The sequence below is a fragment of the Dasypus novemcinctus genome, chromosome 24, assembly GCF_030445035.2.
Source record: "Dasypus novemcinctus isolate mDasNov1 chromosome 24, mDasNov1.1.hap2, whole genome shotgun sequence".
NCBI classification, from domain to species: domain Eukaryota; kingdom Metazoa; phylum Chordata; class Mammalia; order Cingulata; family Dasypodidae; genus Dasypus; species Dasypus novemcinctus.
In genome coordinates this window covers 38,496,813-38,520,299 of record NC_080696.1, presented here as the reverse complement: position 1 = coordinate 38,520,299, position 23,487 = coordinate 38,496,813, and the positions used below count along the sequence as shown (strand labels likewise).

At 41.4% G+C, this 23,487-nt stretch overlaps 1 protein-coding gene across 4 annotated transcripts in view; it reads left to right on the top strand.

Moving 5' to 3' along the window:
* UQCC1 (ubiquinol-cytochrome c reductase complex assembly factor 1) overlaps window positions 1-23,487 on the top strand; it is a 128,702-nt gene that overhangs the window by 92,905 nt on the left and 12,310 nt on the right. The gene's annotated exons all lie outside the window — the stretch shown is intronic.

Here is a 23,487-nt window from a genome sequence, read left to right as displayed (position 1 = left end):
GATTTTTTATTTCTCTTCCCTTTCCCACACCCCCCCCCCCCATTGTCTGTTCTTTGTGTCCATTCACTGTGTGTTCTTCTGTGTCCGCTTGTATTCTTGTCAGTGGCACTGGCAATCTGTGTCTCTTTTTGTTGCATCATCTTGCTGCATCAGCTCTCCATGTGTGTGGTGCCACCCTGGGCAGGCTGCACATTTTTTGTGGGGCGGCTCTTCTTATGGGAGGCACTCCTTACACATGGGCTCCCCTACACTGGGGACACCCCTGCATGGCAGGGCATTCCTTGCACACATCAGCACTGTGTGTAGGCCAGCTCATCACATGGGTCAGGAGGCCCTGGGTTTGAACCTTGGACCTCCCATGTGGTAGGCGGACGCTTCTACCCATTGAGCCAAGTCCGCTTCCCGAAATGTGTTAGTCCTTAAGCATTTCTGTATGTTGGTCCTGACTCCTCCAGTAAGACTGTTAGCTCCTAAAGAGCAGATGTTGTATATTTTTTATATATATATAAAAATTGAGATATAATTCACATACCATAAAATGCACAGTTTAAAAGTATACAATTCATTGGTTTTTAGTATATTCCCAATGTTACACAACCATTGCCACTATATAATTCCAGAACATTTTCATCACCTCAGAAAGAAACCCCGTACCCATTAGCAATCACTCCCTATTTCCCTTTACCCCCAGCTCTTGGCATTCTACTTTCTGTATCTATGGATTTACCAATTCTGGACATTTCAGACAAATGAAATCATACAAAAGGTGGCCTTTTATGTCTGGTTTCTTTCACTTAGCATGATGTTTTCAAGGTTTATTCATGTTATGGCATGTATCAGTATTCCATTTTTATGAAAGAATTATATCCCATTGTCTGGATATACCACATTTATCTCTTCATCAGTTGATCGACATTTGGGTTTCTACTTTTTTGGCTGTTATGAATGAATAATGCTGCTATGGACATTCATGTACAAAATTTTGTTTGAATATAATGTTTTCAGTTATCTTGTTGATATACCTAGGAGTGGAATTACTAGGTCATATGGTAACTATGTTTAGCTTTTTTTTTTTTAATTTTATTGATACATATTAATAAAATATATAATTTATCCAATGGTATTTGGTATAATTACTATGTTTAGTTTTTTGAGGAACTCAAAGATTATATCTTATATTAAGTTATTTGAATTCCTAGTGTGTAGGAATTCCAGTGCACATTTGGTTATAAAGAAATGACATTCTTACAGCATATAGTCTTAATTACATTTCTCATCCCTTTGCCGAATATACATTTATACTTACAGTTTTAGACAGTAATAAGAAGGGACAGTGAGGTATGATGGAAGGTGTTCTGGCAGCCTGGCCACTCTCTGGGTGAACTTGAGAAAGTCAAATCACCTCACCTCTCTGGGGAGGAGAGCTAGATGATTTCTAAATTCTCTTCCAGACTTAGTATTCTGCAACTTCATGAAAGTCTGAAAAGCTAGCCTTGTATTAAATCCCAGAGCTTGCGTTCTGTTTTTTTAGCAGTTCATCATTCTCTGTCTGATTTCTGCTCCCAGACACAAACAAGGTTTTATCCATCTATCCATCCATTTTATTGTGGTCTGTTAGCTTCCAGGTACTGTGCTAGGCACTGGAGATACAAAGATGACTAAGACATTGTTCTTGATTCCCCAGTTCAGAAGGTGAAGATAAACAGTATAAACAGATAATTACAGTATTAAGAAATTATGATGCTTAAAAATTGCTGAGATGGCCCAGAGAAGAAAAGCTTGGGGAGGATGACATTTGAATTGGACCTTTTCAGATAAGTAGGTGTTTGCTAGACAAGAAGAGCATTCCAACAGAGGAGCAGTGTGGGTAAAGGCACAGAGTGGTATGAGAGGGCAGAGGATGTTTGGCTTCATTTAGGTGGCTTTTTTCCTTCTTTTCTTTCATAGTGGAAGCAGACTACCTCCATTTTAAGACCCTTCTGTGTGTCTGATATTCACAGACTCATTGACTCAAGGGACTGCAAAGTAACATATTTTGTGTAAGTCTTAGCCTCCCTTACGTCTTCTGCCCTGATTTGTAAGGGCACCTCAGACGGAATTTCTGATTAAAGGGGTTCGCTGAATGATTAAGAAGTCTTGGTCAATATTTGGGTTTTTTCCATAGCACCAGCTCAGTGTGGGCTCTCGCAAATGCCCTCTTGTCCTCCTAAGGATTTTAGTTACATAAAACTATTGGGAATGTAAAGTTTTACAATTTGATCAGCACAGCACAAACTAAATTTCTAACCTTTGACTAGAAGTATATATGGTAGACTTTTTGTTTTGGACTGCCCCCTTCCCAGTTTCCCCAGCCTTCATGAGAGGTCATTGTACAGCTCTTTCCATGGTCACTGTTCTCTTCCCTTTTACTGGAGGGCAAAACTAGGGCAGAGAAATAATTTTTATTCACTTCTGAAAGGTTACAGTAATAAAGAAACTCTTGTTAACATCAGAGAACGTTGCAGCCAAGAGTTTTCACAGTCTGGCATTGTTTATTTTACATGTAATTTGGAACCTTTTGCACTCTTAAAATATTGGCACAAAAATGTTTTAACTGTTTAAGTACTTCATTGCATGCGGTCGTGGTGTAGTGTCGGGGGCAGCAGGGCTCTAGAGAGCCATTTTCCCTTGTTCCTGTTGGAGAGAGAAATGGCATAAGTATTCATGCCTGTGCGTATGCACATATACCCACATTTGCTCATGTTTTTGTGCCTCTCTGAATTTGAAATTAAAAAGAAGTTTCTCTCTCCTGGTGAACATACACGCTTCTCTTTATTAAACAAGAATGGTATAACCAATCCTGCTTTTTTTCTTTTGTCATGTCTTCCAGAAAGTACAGAGCTTTCTTTATTTAGAAATTGGATATTTTGATATAACTGTCCATTATCCCCTTTTTCTCTCACACACTTTATTACTTAACTCCTTTTTTTAATTTTTGGTTGGGTTTTTGTTTTTGCTGAGATGCCTACTGTGGACCATAGTCTGTGCCAGGCATTTTCTAGATAATCACCATTTAATCACCCTGTGATAGGGGCGAGAACATACTAGCTTTGCAGCTGAGAACTGAAGGGCAGAAAAGTTAAAGGACTTGGCTATGGCCACATAGCAAGTTACAAACCCAGATCTGACTGATTTCAAAACTTTTGCTATTTGGCCATATCACATTCCTTTTGTTGTAAGCCAACTTGAACCTTTTTATGGTAGTAGGTAGAATATAAGTAATAATCAGTGAGCGAACTAATAAACTCACCTATCCTCTGAAAGAAGCACAAGACACTTAAGTTAAATGAGGTGATAATACATGCAAGTACCTGGCTCCATCAAAGGGGTGGTGGTTATTTTGTTAGGTTAAAATTAAGATTTGAGAACAATTGCAGAAGGATGCTATGAGGTCACTGGGAAGAATGCTGGAATGGGATTAGACTTCCTTAGTTCTGGTCTCAACCTTGCTGGCGGGGCTTGGAGTACATTCTTTCTCTATTTGCCTGATGTCCTATGGGCTTAAGATAGAGCTCTTCGCCAGCCTGACCTTTGCTCATACCCAGGGATTCCCCAGAGCTACCCGTGTTCTCTGTAACCTGTTTGGTCTGGGGGCTGAGATCTGCTGCTCCATAAGCTCTTCTTCCTCCAACTTTGGCACTTTCCTCCTTGGTCTCCAAAATGGATCGTTGGCAAGAGAGGCGATGCTTACCTCCAACAGGTGAGCTCTGCAGATCTGTCACCAAGCCTTGTCCTTCTCCTGGGATCTCCAGCAGAGGGCTCCTTCTCCTTCAGGAGTTTCACTCTGGCTCTGAGAAAAGGATGCTCTGCTGGTATGTATACCACAAATACCATGCCCTGCTCCTATAAGCTGTAGACCTTCTGTTTAAGCCAGCCAGGAGGTTCTGCACATTCTGGCCCTGGTTTACGTTCAGTGCTACCAAATGCACAGAAAGTGCTCAGGACCTTTCAGCCTTTCTTTGCCTAGAGAGAAAGAGAGATCTCCATTTTGGTACCTTTTAACCCACAGGACCAGTCCCTGTGATGCTGAATCCAGATTAGTACATACATATGTAATTCTGGGCCAGGGAAACAGGCCATTCCTCCAGAATCTAGGGAGGATCCCCTGTATGTTCTGCTGTATACCTCTAAGAAGTGTGAGTACTTGGTGCTAAAAAAGCCCAAAGACCAGTGCCCAGTTTTCCAAGCTTTTGCCTCTTCTAAGTTACTTTGGAGCCAGACAGACCTGAGTTCTAAACCCTGCTATGCCCGAGTTGGCCTTTTGATACTGGGCAAGTCTCTTTACCTCTCAGTGTCTCTGTTCCTTCCTCTATAAAATAAGGCACAAACAGTTGGGTGACCTCAACAGTAGATGCTAGTAAAGGCTTATTAGCACAGTGCTTGGCAGATATTCAGCATTTAATGAACAGGGTCTATCTGGGTTCTGCTTTTGGATCTTTTTTTTTTTTTTAAATATAGCATCTAGCATAGGCTGTCTTGTCCCACTGGATCTGACTTTCTAGAGTATGGCATTCATATCTTTCATCTTTATATCTCCTGCTTCGCCTGGCACAGGTCATGTGCATAGCAGGCACTCAGTAGACATTGGCTGAATCTGTTAGGATGACTTGGGCAGAACAGTGTGGGCATGAATGCTTTAGTTTCTCCATCCTGTACCTGAGGAAATAATAACCCCTTCTTATTTTGGAGCCTTTGAGGACAATTTAAAGTGATATGTGTGAAGTGTTTAGAGCCCTTTGAAAGGAAGGTACTGGGGAAATTAATGTTTTTGCTGTTCTTGGGAAAGCCCTTTGTGGTTCCCAGTGAATAAATTGTTTGGACTGAGTTTTCTAATACCTACTCTGCTCTGCACTGTGGCTTTCCTCCCTCCCTCCCTCCCACCCTCTCTCCCTTCCTTCCTTCCCTCCCTCCCTCCCTCCTTCTTTGCTCATGACTTAGAAGGATATATATTTTTGGTTTTGGACTTTTGACCCCTTTCTGCTCCCAAGAGAGAAATTTCTACCAGAATAATAAAAGGTGTAAACTGTGTGTGTTGTCCCTTTTCTGGGCCTTCAGCAGTTCAGCTGCTGGGGTTAAGAATCAGCAGGCTTGTGGTTATAGGGGAAGTAGAAGATGATTTCCATTAAGCACTCAGTGGCCTTCTAAATGTCTCCCATTTCTATTCATTCCTGACTCATTTCTAAGATTCTTTGGATTACCAATGAACTCTCTTGTCTTTGGCATTCTGAGTAAAATGTTGATGGATATACCTCCTCTCTTTATAGTCTGCTGTGCTTTATGCCCTTGGATGAGTTGCCTACCAAGTACTCTCCCTCCAGAGGAAAAAGCTAATGGGTTAAACCTTGGAGCCAGAAGACTAGGAAACTTGGTTCAACTGTTAACCATTCAACTGAGCAGATTGAGATGAAGAACCTGAACCAGAAAAGTCTGTGAGCTGAGACTTTTCCAACCCAGAGTAGAATTTATGAGAGAGAACAACAGTTTACCAGATTTCCTACCTGTTCCCCAAGCCTCTCTTGCCCTGTAACCATGGAAGAACTGGCCTCCTCCCTAGTACCTTTATCCCAGGAGGGACAAGAGTGGTTTGGTGAGGGAAGCAGACTTGGCCCGGTGGTTCGGGTGTCCGCCTACCACATGGGAGGTCTGCAGTTCAAACCCTGAGCCTCCTTGACCCGTGCGGAGTTGGCCCACGCACAGTACTAATATGCACAAGGAGTGCTGTGCCACACTGGGGTGTCCCTCGCGTAGGGGAGCCCCACGTGCAAGCAGTGCGCCCCGTAAGGAGAGCCACCCAGCGTGAAAGAAAGTGCAGCCTGCCCAGGAATGGCACCTCACACACGGAGAGCTGACACAACAAGATGACACAACAAAAAGAAACAGATTCCCGTGCCGCTGACAACAACAGAAGTAGACAAAGAAGAACACGCAGCAGATAGACACAAAGAATAGACAACTGGGACGGGGAGGGAGGAGGGAAGGGGAGAGAAATAAATAAATCTTAAAAAAAAAAAAAAGTGGTTTGGTAGGCCATTATTTGATTCAGAAAATGCTAGGTTTGTCTGGTCTGAAGCAGTGACTGGGTATGAATGTGAGAATACTCCCACTTGGTGACAACCCCCAAGGACTCTATGAAGGAAATCCAGTCTGCTCTGACTGATGGCAGGAAGGCAAAGCAGTCAATGTTTGTATTACAATCTCTTTTCTAATCACTTTGGTGCCTGGCAATATCCTAAAAGCTTGGCAGCCACAGAGATGATCCTAATTCAACCCTTTCCAAGTAAGGGCACTTTGTTCTGGCAAGGAAAATGGCTCGTCCAGTGTCATATATTAGTGGCAGAACAGAGATTAAAATTCACTTCTCCTGATTCATCTATTATTCTTTTCACTAAATTATATCTTTACAATTTCCCAGAGCTACCACACATACTCAAACAGAGAGGGTCCTTGGCAGGTAACTCACCTTGGCCCCTAAATTTTTCTTTCCGGGGGAAAGATTCCTATCTTACAGACTTCTTTTCAGTCACTATTTCAGTATCAGACACAGTACTTAGCACATAATTAGCCATCATCAGATGTTGAATGGTGGATGGGTGAATGAACTCACAAAGGAGCCTACTCTTGACCCATTTTCTTGATTCAGGTCTCTACTACCTTTCCTAAAAAAACTAATTCATGCTAAATGTCAGTGGATGCTAATAGGATAATCTTTGTTTTTTTAAAAAAGATTTATTTTTCCCTACCCCCTTGTTGTTTGCATTTGCTGTGTCCATTGTGTGCTCATCTTTTTTGGAGGCACCAGGAACTGAACCGGGGACTTCTTTTATGGGAGGGAGGCACCTAATCGCTTGAGCCACCCCTGCTCCCTGCTTTGTTGCGCTCTCATTATGTTTTTCCTCCTTGTGTCTCTTATGTCATCTTGTTGTCATCTTTCCGAGCCAGCCCATCGAGCTATTACATAAGCTCTCTGTCTTGCTCATCTTTTTTAGGAGGCATTGGGAACTGAACCCAGGACCTCCCATGGGGTAGTTGGGTGCTCAGTCGCTTGAGCCACATCTGTTCCCCTAGGATAATGTTTTAATAGTCTCAGATAACATTTCATTTTAATGGTAGCTTTCTGTAAATAGTGTCCTCAGAAAAAGGAGTGATTGCAATATAAGATATCAGATACTGGGAGGAATTCTTGGGGTGAAGCAAGACTGACCATGCCCCTTATTCCATGGCTTGCCACAAAGTGGGTGGGTGTCTGCTCTTTTCACCTGGGGGCTTAGCCCTGCATTGGGGCTCTACAAGAGGGAGGGCAATGGCTCTGCCAACATCTGGGTGGCTACGTGAAAAAGTTCTGAAAGCTATAAGGTCAGACCCAGGACACAGTAGAGCCAGACATTTACTTCATCTGCTGCGAATGTGCTGCGAGATATTTCTGGATCCATTTGTGAGGCAGGTGTAACCATCCTGTCTTCTCTTGTTTCCCTAAGACACTAGGTGAAGGACCCTGTGAGGTTAGTTAGAGCTGAGTAGGGCCTAGGTAGGAAAGAGGGACTTCTGTCTCTGCATCAATTGCTGTCTGTTTAGCTGGTCTTTTGATAGTGGCAATGATACTTGCAGTAAATGTAACTTGCCTGGTCCTCAAGGATTAGGAGGAATTACAAGGTGCCCTTCTTTAGAACAACAATTACCAGGACTTCAGCTGTTTTTACTGAATTTTCAGGTGCTGTCCTGACTTCTCACCTAAACTTAATTGTTAGTTGCTTAACTCATCTTCCTGCTTCGTGACTCTCTTCATCTCAGATCCATTCTGCAAACCATTCAACAACTTGGCTACTCTTTCTAAACACTACTTAGATCAAATTACTCACCACACAGAAACTCACAATGGCTCTCTAATACCGCCTGTCTTCAAAGCTCTCTCTAATTCACCATCATCTTATTACCTTTTTTTTTTTTTTGCTTATTATCTTTTTTGCCTGCAGAACTTTTTTTCCAGTCTCTGCATGTCAATATTCTACTTTAAATTCCTTAAGTACAAAGAGCATGGGGCATCCTCGAGGAACCTCCTCAGGCAGAGTACAGATCAAGGCACATTGTAAGTGCATAGGAAGTACTTCTTGATTGATTTAACAAGTAGTTTTATTATACAGGAGCATCCAAGGGAAAAGTAGAATGAATGATGATAGCCCTATCTAAAATTAACATAGGTATCAATATTGAGCTATCCGAGCCCGACATATGGGTAAAACATATTTTGAATAATATTTTCTTGATGAATTTTCCTTAATCCCCTTGGTCCTTTCTAATCTGGCACAGTGGTGTATGTAGTGATGTATGTAGAGGTGTGATGGTTAAGTTTGTGTGTCAACTTGGCTAGATTATTGTGTCCTGATTTTAGGTCAGGCAAGCATTAGCCTGGTAGTGTGGCAGCTTGATATTGTTTATGAATTCTAAAAATAGATATCAGGTTATTTTGGTAAACTAGTCTGTCCCTCCAGGCATATTAGATTATATTGGATTCAGAAGTTTTACTTTTACTTGATTAAATAATGATTAAGGCTTTGATTGGGCCATGTCAGTAGGATATTGTGTCCCTGTCCCCTTCGTGGGTGGGGACTCACAGAGAAAAGGCATGGCAAAGGACAAGAGTTGAGAGTTTTTAATGCTGGAGCCCAGGAAGTAAGCACACTGAGTTGCAGAGAAAAGGCTCAATTAGGTACGCAGAGGACCTGGGAAAAGAGATGAGCCATTTGCCTGAAAGTCTACAACTGGCCTTGTGAAGAAAGCAGAGCAGCTGAGCCCGGAGAGAAAAAAGTCCCAAGAAGAGAACCCAAGAAGCCTGAAGCCTTGGCAGATGTCAGCAGCCATCTTGCTCCAACACGAGGCAATAGACTTTGATGAGGGAAGTAACTTATGCTTTAACTGTAAGCTTCTACCTCTGGTATTTTGCACCAGCACCCCTTTTGCTGACTAATACAGTTAGTATAAGGGGTATTTTTAACTGTAAGCTTCTACTTCTGGTATTTTGCATCAGCACCCCTTTTGCTGACTAATATACTTAGTATGAGGGGTATTTCAAGGTTTTAAATACCAGTCAGTTGATGGCATCTGTGACTGATTACACCTACAGTCAACAAAGGAGATTGCCTTCAGCAAAGAGAAAAGTCTTATCCAGTTAGTTGAAGGCCTTAAAGCAGGGGTTCTTAACAAGGGGTCTGTGAGCTTGAATTGAAATTCAGAAAAAACATTCTTGTGGGGATGTGTTGGTGTGTGTGTGTTTTTTTTCATTAAAAAATATATAGTATAGTGTGACCTTAGTAAGGGGTCCATGGTTTTCACCTGGCTGGCAACTGGATCCGTGGAACAAAAAAAGTTAAGAACTGCCTTAAAGGGAGAAATGATTTTTAGCAGTCAGAAAGAAGACTTTCTCTCTCTGCTTCGGCCAGCTAACTTTTGGAGAATTCATCAGAACCTTCATTGGAGTTCTCAACTTGTGGCCTATCCTATGGAATTTTGACTTGCCAGTCCTCCTGGTTGTGTGAACCAATTCCTATTAATAAAATAAATTTCATAGTACTTGCATATATATATACATACATACGTATGTACATCTGCTATTAGTTTTGTTTTTCTGTAGAACCCTGACTAATACAGGTAGTGTTAGGCTTCCCATTCTCTGTCCTTCCCAGTCCAGGTGCTCCACACTGTCATGAAGTATTCATTCAGTGCCTACTGTGTGCTAGGCCCTATGCTGGGTACACAGATAAGATCAAAAGATGGTGTTCGCCCTCCAGGAGTTTGGAAACAAAGCCTCCAGCAAACTCTGCTGCTCAGCTCTGAGCAGCTTTTCCTCCCCTCACATTGGTGCTTGCCGGCATCCAGCAGCAGGCTCCCACCCTATCCACACATCTGTACACTGTGCACAACACTGGGCCCTTTTCATCTTAGGGATTTTGAATGATGGGATCAGGTGTTAGTCCTCAATCACTATCTCACATTCTATGTATTTGCTTATTTTGCTTATTGTGTTTCCCACTCCTTTTTGCTGCCGTAGCCTCAGCTCTTAGAACAGTCTGATGCATGCTTAACTCTAGTCATTTATTGAAGGACAAAGGCATTGTTACATTTTTTTTCCTTCAGGTCCAGTAGTAGTAATTTGTATTAAGGATTGTTTCATTTATTTATTCATTCATTTATTTATTGTTTATCCCACTAATCCCTGGTAGTGAGTACTCCAGAGAGAAGCAATCTTACAAAACTTACAATCTAGTTTATGCCGAGAAGAGAAATGAAATTGAAACCTTTCTAGGTTAAGTTCCAAATTAAATACATGAATAAGTAAGATAAAAGCTGACCTCTTTCTGTTTGTTTTTGCCTGCCAGCTTCCTAGAGATGCTGGCCCAGAGCAGGGCTAAGAGTCTTGGGAGGAATGGGGCAGGAGAATAGACAAGTACTGAGGGAAGGGCAGGGAGTTGATTAGATTTGTAACCTCCTTTTCAATAGTATCACAGAGTGGTTAAGAGCCACTCAGGCGTGGAGCTACTGCCTCGCCCTTGGCCTCCTCACCTCTCAAGTGGGCTTAACTATGACCATAAGCATATTGCTCATACCCAGGACCCGGAATATTCTATAGTATAGCTGAGTGGCAATCTGTTTAAGCCTTCACACAAAGGAATGTTGGAGTAGAAGCCATAAGACCTTGTTTCTATGAACATCTCCCATTTATTAGCTAAGCAACATTGGGCAAGTCAGTTGACCTTTCTAAGCCTTTGTTTTCCTCATCTCTGCAGCAGGTAACAGCCTTTCTCACATTGTCATAGGGTCAGTGTTTTAGAAATTGTATGATTCTGAAAAGGAAACAGTAAGGAAAAACAAGCATTCTATGACCCGTGAGGATCAATCATAGTGTCTCCTTTCTTGTTTGGGGGCTGTGGACTTAGGTCTGCTCTACTCTGCTCAGCTGGAGTCAACAGTTGACTTGTGTGCTTCAGTTAATTAGGGAGGTCCCACCCCCTGCAATCCCAGTTCTGCAGAGAAAGAGAAGGCAGGGCTGCTTGATGAAAGGGCCAGGGATCTCAAGAGTGGTAAGGAACTAGATTTTGGGTTCTCTGAGAAAATGTTACTCTCTGGGCAACATGATGTCTATCTTAGAATTGCTGAATAGGAAAGGACTATGGGTCAGTGAGCTCAGTTTAGGTCCTCAGCACCCATTACGAGTGACATTGCCTAGGCCATCCTTAAACAACTCCATTCCAATAACTCAGCTAGCTTAGCTTGGTGACTACCCATGTTCAACTGTTTGACTTGTATGTCTTTGTATTTAAGATGGCTGGGATTGATGGGGAACAAGCATCCTGTAATTTTCCACTGTATTCAGTCTGCCTAAATTTAATAGAACATCATTAAAACAGTAAAGTTGTGCCTGCAGCTTTTCTGTACTCATAAATACAGTCATGAGGTCCAGGGTGCAATTAGGAGCCTTCAAGTGTCTCTGGAAATCTGAGGTGTGTCAGCATCTCCTTACAGGCATCTCCTTACAGACAATAATTAGACCTCATGGCCGCAGGTAGAATGCAGAGGATATAAAAAATATGTATCTATTACATATAATGAACAAATTACTGGGAAAAGGGTTCAGACTCCCAGGCCCTGGTATACCATACCCCTGCTCAGTGGAGACGCTGCCAGCTCAAGTGAAATACACATCTTGCTCATATTACATCTTCTCCAAGTAAGATTTTCCATTACCACAACATAGGAGACATTGAGGGCACAGTGATTGCTAATACCCTACAAGACTGGCTGTCTGCGCTTAGTGCTACCAGGGTCAGAAAGTCATCAATGTGTAATTGCATATAACTGTTGCATTCTTTCTTCAACTAGCTTTCAGTGAGGTCTGATTAGATGCAAGTCATGGCCTCACCTTTTCTCTTCCACATCCACTTTAACACTCAAATCCCATTGATTCTACTATAGAAATTTCTGTTAAGAGCATGCCCTTCTCTTTATTTCTATTTCCTTTCTTTTTTTGGAGGTACTGGGGATTGAACCCAGGGCCTCAGACATGGGAAGCAGACACTCAACCATTGAGCTAAATTCTCTCCCCAGTGAGAGTTGTTTTTTTTCCCCTGTTCATTTGTTTGTTTGTTTTTAGACAATGCGGTGCAGGGATCATCAGGACCTCCTACTAGGGAAGCAAGCACTCATCCACTGGGGCTACAACTCCTCCCCTCCACTTAATTCAATTCCTCACCAACTTTCACTTGGGCTATTGGAGCAGCCTCCTCTGGCGGTCCTTGCTTCTGGTCGTTTCCCAACTTCATCGTCCACACTTCTAGAATTACTTTTTGAAAATAAACCTGTCCATGCAACTTCCTTGCTTAGAAACCTTCTTTGTCTCTTCTTGTGTCATTCAGGGCCACTTACAGTCTGATACAAACTGCCTTTCCAGCTCTACCTTCTGCTTCTCCCTATATGAGCTCTTTTTTCCAAACTTTCCTCTGAAAATGCTGTACTTGTTCACATCTTTCTGATCGTGCCTTTCTATGTCTGAGAAATACTAATCCCTGTTCAAAACTCAGTATAAGAAATGTCATCTCTTCTCTGACAGCCCCCAGATTCACCATGGCCTTTTTTTTTTTTTTTTTTTTACATCCAGTGTGTTAAGTATTAAGTATTATACCCATTTATGTGTGGTATGTCTTCCACATGAGATTACGAACTACTTGAGAGTAGGTGCTGTGCTTTATTCATCTTTTTATCTCAACATGTACCACAATACCTAGAGTATAGCAGGCATTCAGTATATGCTTAAACTACAAGGCAATGTAGAGTTCTACACCCAGAGAGCTTATGATCTAGCAAAGAACATAAATTACTTCATGATAATAATGGGCAGAATAGGATAAGTATCCTGAGAGACTTTAATGTACACATGTGGTTAGGTGACAAATTGAAATACCTATCTGAGGAGAATCATTTGTAATTGCGGTTATCTTTGTTTACACTTCAGATAATTCTCTTGCTAATTGATTATACTTTGACTCTTGGCCATGAGTGACTAATAATAAAATTAACTGTTTTCACTTGGCAAATTTTGCATTTAGAAAACCAAGTTTACATATAAATTCTTGGATTATAAAAAACCAAAACCTGACCAAAATTTTCTTGCTCTAGCACTATTAGCAGGGCATGAGCCCTCTCTTAAACTTTGAAGTATAAGCAGAAAGGCATTTATAAAAAAGTTTCCTAATTATTCTTCCATAGCACTTGTTATAGAGAAGACAGGGGTCCAAGGTCTGTAATGTTTTACCTGTTCATTTCAGTTAGTTGGCTATTAGAGGGACCATGAAAGAGAAACTCAGTTGTCCACTTCAGTGATTTCTTCCCTGGCAGTCATGAAGTTCTTTCTCTGTTTAATTGGAATCTCTCGTTTTTATTCCACACTTCCGTATAAGTATTTTGATTCCAAATCTAGAACTCTTGCAAATGGCAGTAATGGAACTAGAGGTGGTCTTGAAATTTATATCAGTGAAAGGATTGATTTGAGAATGTGCGGGGCTTCAGAGGCCCTGTGAGGACAAACTAAAAAGACAGGAGTTAGGTCTCTTTAGACGGGCATGGAGTTGTGTTTGAAGCACATAAAAACAGTAGCAGCATGTGCACAGCCTTATTCAGCCCCTCCCCCAAATCCTTGTGCTTGACGAGTTTTCTTGAAATTGCAAAAATGCATGGGCATGAATTCTACAAGAGATCATAATGACAGAAAATATACTCATTCTACAGATGTGTGCTGAGCAGTGTGACATCTTTGCCCTCGAAGAGCTCACAGTCCTATGTAGTGTGCAGGCAGCCTGTAAACAGATCATGAAGATGGTACAATAAGTGTTCCTGGTGAAAATACTGAAAACCATGTGAAAGAAAAAGCAGCAAGCTTTGGGAAGACTTGAAAGTCCTCACAGAAATTGAGCTGATGCCTTTTCTATAAAATGAGGACAGTAAATGCCCCATTTTAAGGATTGTTATGATTCAAGAGATAATACATATAAAGCTTTTAATACAGTCTCTACCAGGTGTTTTCAACAAATGTTAAAGACTGCTGCTGTTACTACTATTATTATTTAGAAGAGGTTTAAGAATTGATAAATGGTGGTATATCCATTGATTTCAAACAACAGAGACTGACTCTAGCTAAATTAAGCCAACAGAGGAATTTATTGAATGGCTGCTAGCGCTCAAAGAATGGAGAGGAGGGTTTAATAGGCCCCTGAAGGAAAGATAACAGAGCAGTTCAGGGATATAGCATCAGTTTCTTTGTGGTGCTTATAGATAGTTTCTTTGCGGTGATTCACCTATAGCTGCCTTTCATCTTTGGATGTCTCTACTGTCAGAAGTGAGAGAGTGATTAGCATAGCTTGATATATGTGCCCTGCTCTGATGAGGGGACAGAATTCCAATATCAGCTGCCTGCTGACTCCTGTGGAGTTGGGAAGAAGCAGAGCTGCTAAGGAAGGGATGCAGGGAGAAGATGATGTGTGCCTCAAACACATTTGGAGTACTTTGAAGATTTACTGATCCGTTGAAGCTGATCATGGAAACAACCAGGCCAACCTATGGAATAGCCTCTAGGTATTTCTCTTGGCCTAGAATCTTAAATGTTCTGGCTCATGACCCACTGCCAACCTATTGTGACCATTCCTATTTGATATTCTTCATTAAAAGTTTTCTGGTTTCTCCATGTTCATCCTTATGTATTGTAGTTAAAACAGACTCTTCACTATTATAATAGAAGAATGAAAGCTTTTTGACCTTTGTCTATTGTATTTCTTCTGTGTTCAATTATGATTACCTTCTTTTTTTTTTGTCTTTAAATAAATCAGTTTTATTGATGCATATTAGTAAAGCATACAATACATCCAACAAGTGCAATCAATGGTATTTGGCATAAAATTACCTTTTTACATTTCTGATTTATCAGCTTATGATCAGGTATTTGCCCTGGGACTTTATGATGTCTACCTAGTTAAACTCTTCTTCCATCCTTTTAATTTCTTTTTTCTCTAGGCATGCCACAGTGCTTTTGACCTTGTTGAATCTCATCTTGTTTTTAGATAATTTTCCAACAGTTGGGATTAATTTTCATTTTATTCTTTTTTTCAAAGTACAGAAATAAGCAATTTTATCTTTGTGCATATGTGATTCTCCATTTCTGATTTGACTCATCAGAAGCAAAAACATGTGATAATGTAGAAAGGACACTAGATTAGGGGTTGGCCACATGAGTGAAAAGTCCCAGCACTACCACTTACAAGCAGGGTGTGTTTGGGGGCAAGTCACTTAACATTTTTGAGCTTTTATTTCCTGATTTATAGAATTGAGAAAACAATAGCAGTTATGCTGTGAACTCCTGGAGGGCAAGGTTATGGTTGGGAGGCACCAATAAGATCATATACATGAAAACATCAAATCAAATGCAATATATAGTCATCATTAACACTACCCCTATCATTATTATCAGGACAGATTTTAAGTGGAAGAACCTGGGATTAATTCCTACAGGACTCTGTGCCATCAGTACTGTTGCTTAAACATCTCTTTCAAGCCAGATGTTGGCCCCTCTAACTGAATTATGTATGAGACCATATACATCATGTGAGGTACAATAAAAACCTCCGGAAGTAAAGGTAGATTATAGTTGTTAACATTTCTCTAATCTGTGTGTCCTGACATGGAAGAAAACTAAATTGGTATGACAGTTTGGTTTTCCAGGACCTTAATGTGCCTCATCACTGCTTTTCAAGGTGATTATGGATTTATGATATGGTCCAGTGCCTTGTCAACTGGATAAATGACAGCAGTTTCCAAGGACAACCATTTTTTCTTTCTAGATTTGCTGTTTTCTACATCTGAGAAAAGAGCTCCTGCACTTTGTAACCATGCAGAAATTAAGGCTGCGGGTTCTGCAGTTTTGCCTGCCACTGTGTGTTTTGCTTTTCAGGACATTGTAAGTTATGCAGCTTTGTGAATGTGAACATGAAGAGTCCAAGCAGCAAAACTGGGCTTTTCAAAATAAAGGAACAACAACAAAAAAATCAAAAGCAAGTTTCCTTGGTATATTAAAACACTGAATGTTAGAAATGATTTATTAAAATGAGCTTTAAGGATTATTTCATTCCTTGTTTAGGCCTTTTTTATCACAACTGGAATATGCTTTACTCAGATATTCATATCATTTTGGGAAGAAGGAGAAATTGAAATTGTCTATTTTTACATGTTTTCTTTTTCCTTGGTATTAAAACACACATACACACACAGTCAGAGAGGATTTTATTTTTTTGAATTTTGCTCTCTCCATTTCCTCACACTCTGTGTAACCTCTCACCCTCTTTCTTTGTATCTCACGTAGATATTCCACAGTGGACTAAATCCTAACATTGCAGTTATTTTTTATTTTATTTTTTGAGATAATGGGACTGATGATTGAACCTAGGACCTCGGTATGTGGGAAGGTGACTCTCAACCACAGAGCTATATCAGCTACCCTGAGTTTTTTTCATTTGTTTGCTTGTTTGTTTGTTTTTAGAAGGCACTGGGAACCAAACCCAGGACCTCCCAAGTGGGAAGCAGGTGCTCAGTCGCTTGAGCCACTCCAACCCAGGACCTCCCAAGTGGGAAGCAGGTGCTCAGTCGCTTGAGCCACGTCCACTCTCCCTAACATTGCATTTAAATAGGCTGGCTGATGTTTTGTGTGCATTAGGCTATTGCCACACAATGACTGTAGCACATGGTGGTGATACTGTGAAGCACTGCTGGTGGCATTGCTATTTACTATACAGAGAGATTAATCAACTTACAGTCGCCACACTCTTTTACTGCCTTATGATGAATTTGTCATATCCCTTATGCTTTTCCTCAAGCCAGTAGCTTTAAAGCTTATCCTTAATCTTCATGCATGCTCATCTTTCTTATGTTGTCTCTACCAACTTTCTTCCATTCTCCCCTACCACATTATAATTATACCAGGGAACCACCTTTTTTCCCAGTTTGCTCAGGAGTGGGGCTTAGCTATACTAGGGTTGTCTGATATATTAGTTACTGACCCCTGATGACCCAACTCTAGCCATCACTGGAATTGGGGATCTCTGAGTTGTGTTTACCCAAACCACATTAGCATTTCTTAGCCCTGCCTCTACAGATCAGCTGAGGTATAGGGCACAAGTGAGGGTGTTTATTCCAACATAAATAAGCATTGGAGTCAGGCTGCTCTGTATTCTAATCTTGATCCCACCATTTCCTAGCTGTGTAATCTTTTTTTTTTTTTTAAGATTTATTTTGTTTATTTCTCCCTACCTGCTCATTGTTTGCATTTGCTGTGTCTGCTTGTTGTGTGCTGGTCTTCTTTTCAGGAGGCACCATGAACTGACCTCCAATGTGGGAGAGAGGTGCCTAAATCTCCTGAGCCACCTCTACTCCCTGCTTTGTTGTGTCTCTCATTGTATTTCCCTCCTGTCTCTTGTTGTGTAATCTTGTTGTATCAGCTCACTGCACCTGCCCATCGTGTCAGCTCGCTGTCTTGCTCATCTTCTTTAGGAGGCACCCGGCACTGAACCTGGGACCTCCCATGTGGTATGTGGGAGTTCAGTCGCGTGAGCCACATCCATTTCCCTTTGCAATCTTAAACTCCCCAATTGTCAGTTTCCTCTTCTCTAAAGTGTAAGTATTAACAAAACATATCTTATATGGGGAGCATATGGCCCAAGCAATTGGGCACCTGCCTCCCACAATGAGAGGTCCCAGGTTCAGTTCCTGGTGCCTCCTAAAGAAGACAAGCAAACAGATGAGGGCTCCATCTTGGGGGTGGGGGTAGGGAGAAGGGATAGAAATAATAAACAAAACAAACGAACAAAAAAAGTTCTTTAAATTTAAAAAAACCTATCTCATAGAGTCATTGGGAAGGTTAAATGAGCTAATATGTATAAAACTCTTAGCAAAGTTCTTGGCACATAGTGAGCACTGAATTATGAAACTTGAATCACTTTAGTGCCGTCTGTAGACTGGGGAGAGGGAAGGCTTTGTACAAGTAATTTGCCAACTAAGTCTTAGAGGATAGGAAGGAGTTAGCATCCCAGTTGATAAAGAAGAGGGAGGATTCCTGGCAGCAGTGTGGCCAAAGGGATGTAATTTTTGTGGAAGTTGCACATAGTTTGCTCTGACTGGAGGGGTAGATAAAAGTGGGGAGGTAAGGCAGGAAAGATGACCATCAAATCATAAGAACCTTGGAGCTCATGGAGGAATTACTATTTTCGCATAATCTGGTTCTTCTCTTAAGCAGCCACATAAATGTCTTAAAGACCAGCAAGAATGAAAAGGAGATAGAGCAGTGAACTGGCTTCAAATGAACTAGCATCTCTTTAAAGCTAAAATTCTTCCCTGAGAATACTACATTAATTCAGAATGTGCCTTGCAAGATTCATTATTTCTTCACTTGTTTTCCCTGTTAGTTGTCTCATTCATTAATCTGCTGATTAGTAACTGAACTCTTGCATCCCCCCCATCTCTTTTTTTTTGCATTCCCTTTTTAATATATTATGCTGTTCCTCCTGGGACGTAAACTCCAGGACCCGTCCCTGGCCTGCTCATGTTTGTTTTCTTTGCCCCTTGTGCCTGCCTCTGCTATAACATTTGTAGTATGTGTTAAGTAATCCTTAAGGTAACATTTTTATTATGTCATAAAAAGTACATGGCAAATATATTATAACTCATGGACTTTGTTTAAAAATGAACGGATAATTTATTGAGTGTGTTACATGAGCCTTGCTCCCCTCCCCATTTCAGCTGAGACCTGCTGCTCATTTAGCGTAGCCTCCTATTGAGTGCTCCCACTCTGTGACATGCCGGGAAAGCAGACCCATGGTTGGCTAGAAATAACGTCATAGTTTATGTACTCAATAAAAATTTAATTAAGTCATTACAGGAATTGCAGTCATCATTTAACCCTCTGATTTCTTCTGTTTGGTTTATTATTAAACATTCAGTAATACCAGTCACCAAATCCTGATGGCTTATAAAATATCTGCATCAATTTTAATAGCTTAAATAAATGGGAAAATATGAGTAACTGATATAAAAGGAATCTTTTCCTTATGGTGGTACTGTATGTATGGGTTTTTATTAAAAAAACAAAGCATTATGGAAAGGATAAGAGTGTAGTAAGAGAACAACCCAAGACCATCTGGGACAAGCTTCTCATCTGGGCTGTGCATCTGTGTGTTCACAGAGATGGTGCTCCACATGGGATGATCTGGCACTGGGGACACAGGGAACCTGCACAAGAGCAAACAAAAGCTTAAGTGAGAGAATAAAATCCCAACAGGGGTTCACCAGAGGGAATAGCCACCTCCCCTTAGCTTCTCGATTGGCTACAAGGGCCCAACAGGGTGAGTCCAGTAGCTCAGGAAGCTGCTCTCACTTTGCTCACCTGTTGCTTGCAGATCAGTATCTGCAGTGACTGAGCTCCTGCCCTCTTCGAGGAAAAGCCAGTTTCATGAGCTCATCTAACATAGGTGATGATACCTGAAAACCATTCCTAACTGTGGCAGCTTGCCACCCTGCATCAAAGATTAGGGCAAGGCAGCTCACAGGTCACTGGAGTTAGAATACAGTACTTGGAAGTAGAGGAGCCTTGCTAATAAGGAACTCCATTCCTGTTCTCTGTTCTTCCAGGGCAGTAGCCAGCCAGAATGCAGGTGCATCCCAAGAGCAGGAAGACCTAGATATGTAGGCCTTCCTGGAAGGCAAGAACTGAGGTTTGCAGATCAATACGCTGGTGATCTCTGAAGTCCCCTGCAGATGGTGAAGTAGAAAAAGCACTAGCCCAGAAATCAGATTCTAATCCTGTCTGATACTAACTTGTGTGACCTTGGACAAACCCCTTCCCTTTTTGAGTCTCTAGTCACAGTTTCTTCAAGGAGATTGAGCTAGTAACCTTTAAAGACCCTTCTAGCTCTAAAGTTTAATGATTTGATGCAGAATGTAAATGCTCTGCTGAGCACATCAGTGACTCTTTATTCTGAGAGATGCTCCTGTCTTAGTGTTTGACACCTCTGATGTCCTTCTATGGCTCTGGTTTTTCTTGTACAATTAGAGGAGCAACTAATATGGGAGTAGGGAGAGCTCCAGAATGAGTCTCAAGGGAACCAGGTTGTAGTCCCATCCTTACCTTACAGAAGGAATTAGCTCTAGTTCTGGCATGTTTCTTGACTCATCCTTTTACCCCATTCCTTTCTGGAAGATGGTATAGTAAAAGTTTGACAGTATCTGTTTCTGAAATTTCAGAAAGCTGGAAGGTACTTAGCCGCAACAATAAAAATCCCCCAAACGGTCATTAGATTGAATATGTTTATAAGATTCAATCATCAGAATGTCTCTCAGAGTCCCTGCTCTGGGCCATGCCCAAGACTTGAGTGTTGAGAGTGTGAAGATTAATCAGACACGTTTCCTTATGACCCCTGAGTAGTTCACAGATTAGTGGAAGCGACAGGTACATAAGCAACTATAAACTATTGTGTGCCTAGAAGAAGTGTAGACAGTGCTCTGGGAACACAAGGATGGAGTGGCTCATTTGGCTTGGGTTGAAGGTGGAGTAGGAAAGACCATGGTTTGCACTACCAGTTCCATCCCATCTTATATTTTCCAGTCTTGAGCTTCACAGTTCTCCCTTTCACTTTGAAAATTATTTATGACTATAAAGTATTGGAACTGGTTTTTGTTTCAGATAAACAAACCAGAAGATATTACTGATAATTCCTTGCATTTGCAGAGCACTTTGCAGCTTCCTGGTGCTCTCAGCATACATTGTGAATGGATGAATGAATACAGGCTAATTCATTTGCTCTTCAAAAGACAGCTGAGAGGTTATTTGACTTGCCCAAGATCCCATCCTATGTATGTAGCAGAACTATAACTTGAACCCAGGTTTTCTCATCCTAAATCCAAATCCTTTCACTATCCCTTTCTGCCTTTCTTCAGAGACCAATTATGAGCCACAGGATAAAAGCAGTCTTTTCTTTATGATCTGAAGTGGAATTATCCTCCAAAAGCAGGAACCTGGTGGAATGCAAGGAGCATGGACGTTATCACTAACTTGTGGGGATCTAGGGCAAGTCACTTCACCCATCTAATTCACAGTGCCTGTGACTATTAAAAGGTGACTGTAACACTTTTACGTCTGAGTTCCAGTGACTTTTAGAGGAGATGTCTATGAAGGAGCTGGCCCATAGGCACACATTTTTTAAAAACTTTTTATTATAACTTATATATACAACTCAGGGTTTCTCATTTTAATCATTTTCAAGTGTACAATTCAGCAGTATTAACTACATTCATAATATTGTGCTACCCTAATTTTTTCATCACCTCAAATAGAAACTGTGCACCCGTTAAACAATAATTCCCTCTTCCTTCACCACACCCTCTCCATTGCGGCCCCTGCTATCCTGTAATCTCTCCTATCTATCTCAATGAAATTTGCTGTTTCTAGGTATTTCACCTAAGTGAGATCATACATGCAGTATTTTTCTTTTTGTTGCCTGGCTTATTTCACTCAGCACAATGTCTTCATGGTTCATCCATGTTGTGTTGTGTGTCTGAGAACTTCATTCTATTTCGCTGTACCATTGTGTGTATATTTCACATTTTGTTTGCCTGTTCATCTATTGATGAACACTTGGTTTGCTTCCACCTTTTGGCTATTGTGAATAATGCCACTTCGAACATTGATGTGCAAATATCTGTTGAGTCCCTGCTATCTGGGTCTATACTACGAAGTGGGTTTGCTGATTCATATGTAATTCTACTTTCAACTTACTGAGCAATCGCCAGACTGATTTCCACAGTGGTTGCCCTATTTTACAATGGCACCAACAATGTATAAGGACTACAGTTTCCCTGTATCCTCACCAACATTTCTACTTTTTTGTTTTTGTTTTTAATAGTAATTGCTATCCTAGTGGATATTCAGTGGTATCTTATTGTGGTTTTGATTTGCATTTCCCTGAGGACCAAAGATATTGATCATGAGCAGAAATATTATTCACCATCCAGGGTTCCAAATGACTTTGGGCTGTTTCTAAAGCCTGTCAGTTTAAATAGTCAATAATTCCTTACTATGTGCTACACATTGCATTGGACTTTATGTTGGGATCCCAGAGATGAATAAACCTACCCTATCTTCAACGTATTACTATCAGGCAGTCAAAGTTTTACCCTATTGAAGACATTTAGTGAACTGCACTCTAGGCTCTGATGGTCCTCCTGGCCTGACCATTTCCTGAGAAGAGTTCTACCTGATCTGAAAGGTTTCCCTGGAATTGGATTTCTAAAACAGTCTCTTAAAATTAATAGTCTCTTGGGAAACGGACTTTGGCCCAGTGGTTAGGGCGTCCGTCTACCATATGGGAGGTCCGCGGTTCAAGCCCCGGGCCTCCTTGACCCGTGTGGAGCTGGCCATGCGCAGCGCTGATGCGCGCAAGGAGTGCCGTGCCACGCAAGGGTGTCCCCCGCGTGGGGCAGCCCCACGCGCAAGGAGTGCGCCCGTGAGGAGAGCCGCCCAGCGTGAAAAGAAAGAGCAGCCTGCCTAGTAATGGCGCCGCCCACACTTCCCGTGCCGCTGACGACAACAGAAGCGGACAAAGAAACAAGACGCAGCAAATAGACACCAAGAACAGACAACCGGGGGAGGGGGGGAAATTAAATAAATAAATAAAATCTTAAAAAAAAAAAATTAATAGTCTCATTGCTTCAGAGCTGCCCATCTTATTCTCCCCTCCTCTACAGCCTCAGAGGCCCAACTCTCTTCTCAGCATCTCACTCACAGTTTTGCCTATTCCCTCCGCTTCCCACCTCTGACACCTTCTTTCTTGTCCTTTCTCACTGACAAGCTCTGCTCCTTTGAGTGACCCTTTTTCCAAACCTAGTCCCAATATACCTTTGCAGTGTTCCTACCCACTGTCCCCTGGCACTCCCCATTTTCTTTCCAGCCTCTGCTGGAATTTGCACACCTTGTTTCCTCTGTTTCAAATGCCCTCTGCTCTCACCTTACTTCTCTTTTCCTTTCAAACTCTTCCTCCTCCTCCAAGGTCCATGTAAAGGTTACCTCCTAGGAAACTGTTCCCCAGCTCCCTCAAGCTGGGCTCATTTGTAGAGAGTGGCTGTTACTGAAATTCATTTATCACTCACCACTTTTGGAATAGAATTAGTGGCAACACGTTGCAGTGTAATTATTTTTTAGATGTCTATTTTGTTCCTCCACTCAAAACTCTGCTTAGACTTTGTGTTCATAGGATCTAGCACAAAACTTGATATGCAGCTCAGTTCATTAAACTGAACGACTGCTTTGTGTAATTTGGGATTAAAATCTAAAAGAAGCTGGCAAATTGGGGAGAATCCTGACACATGAAAGAA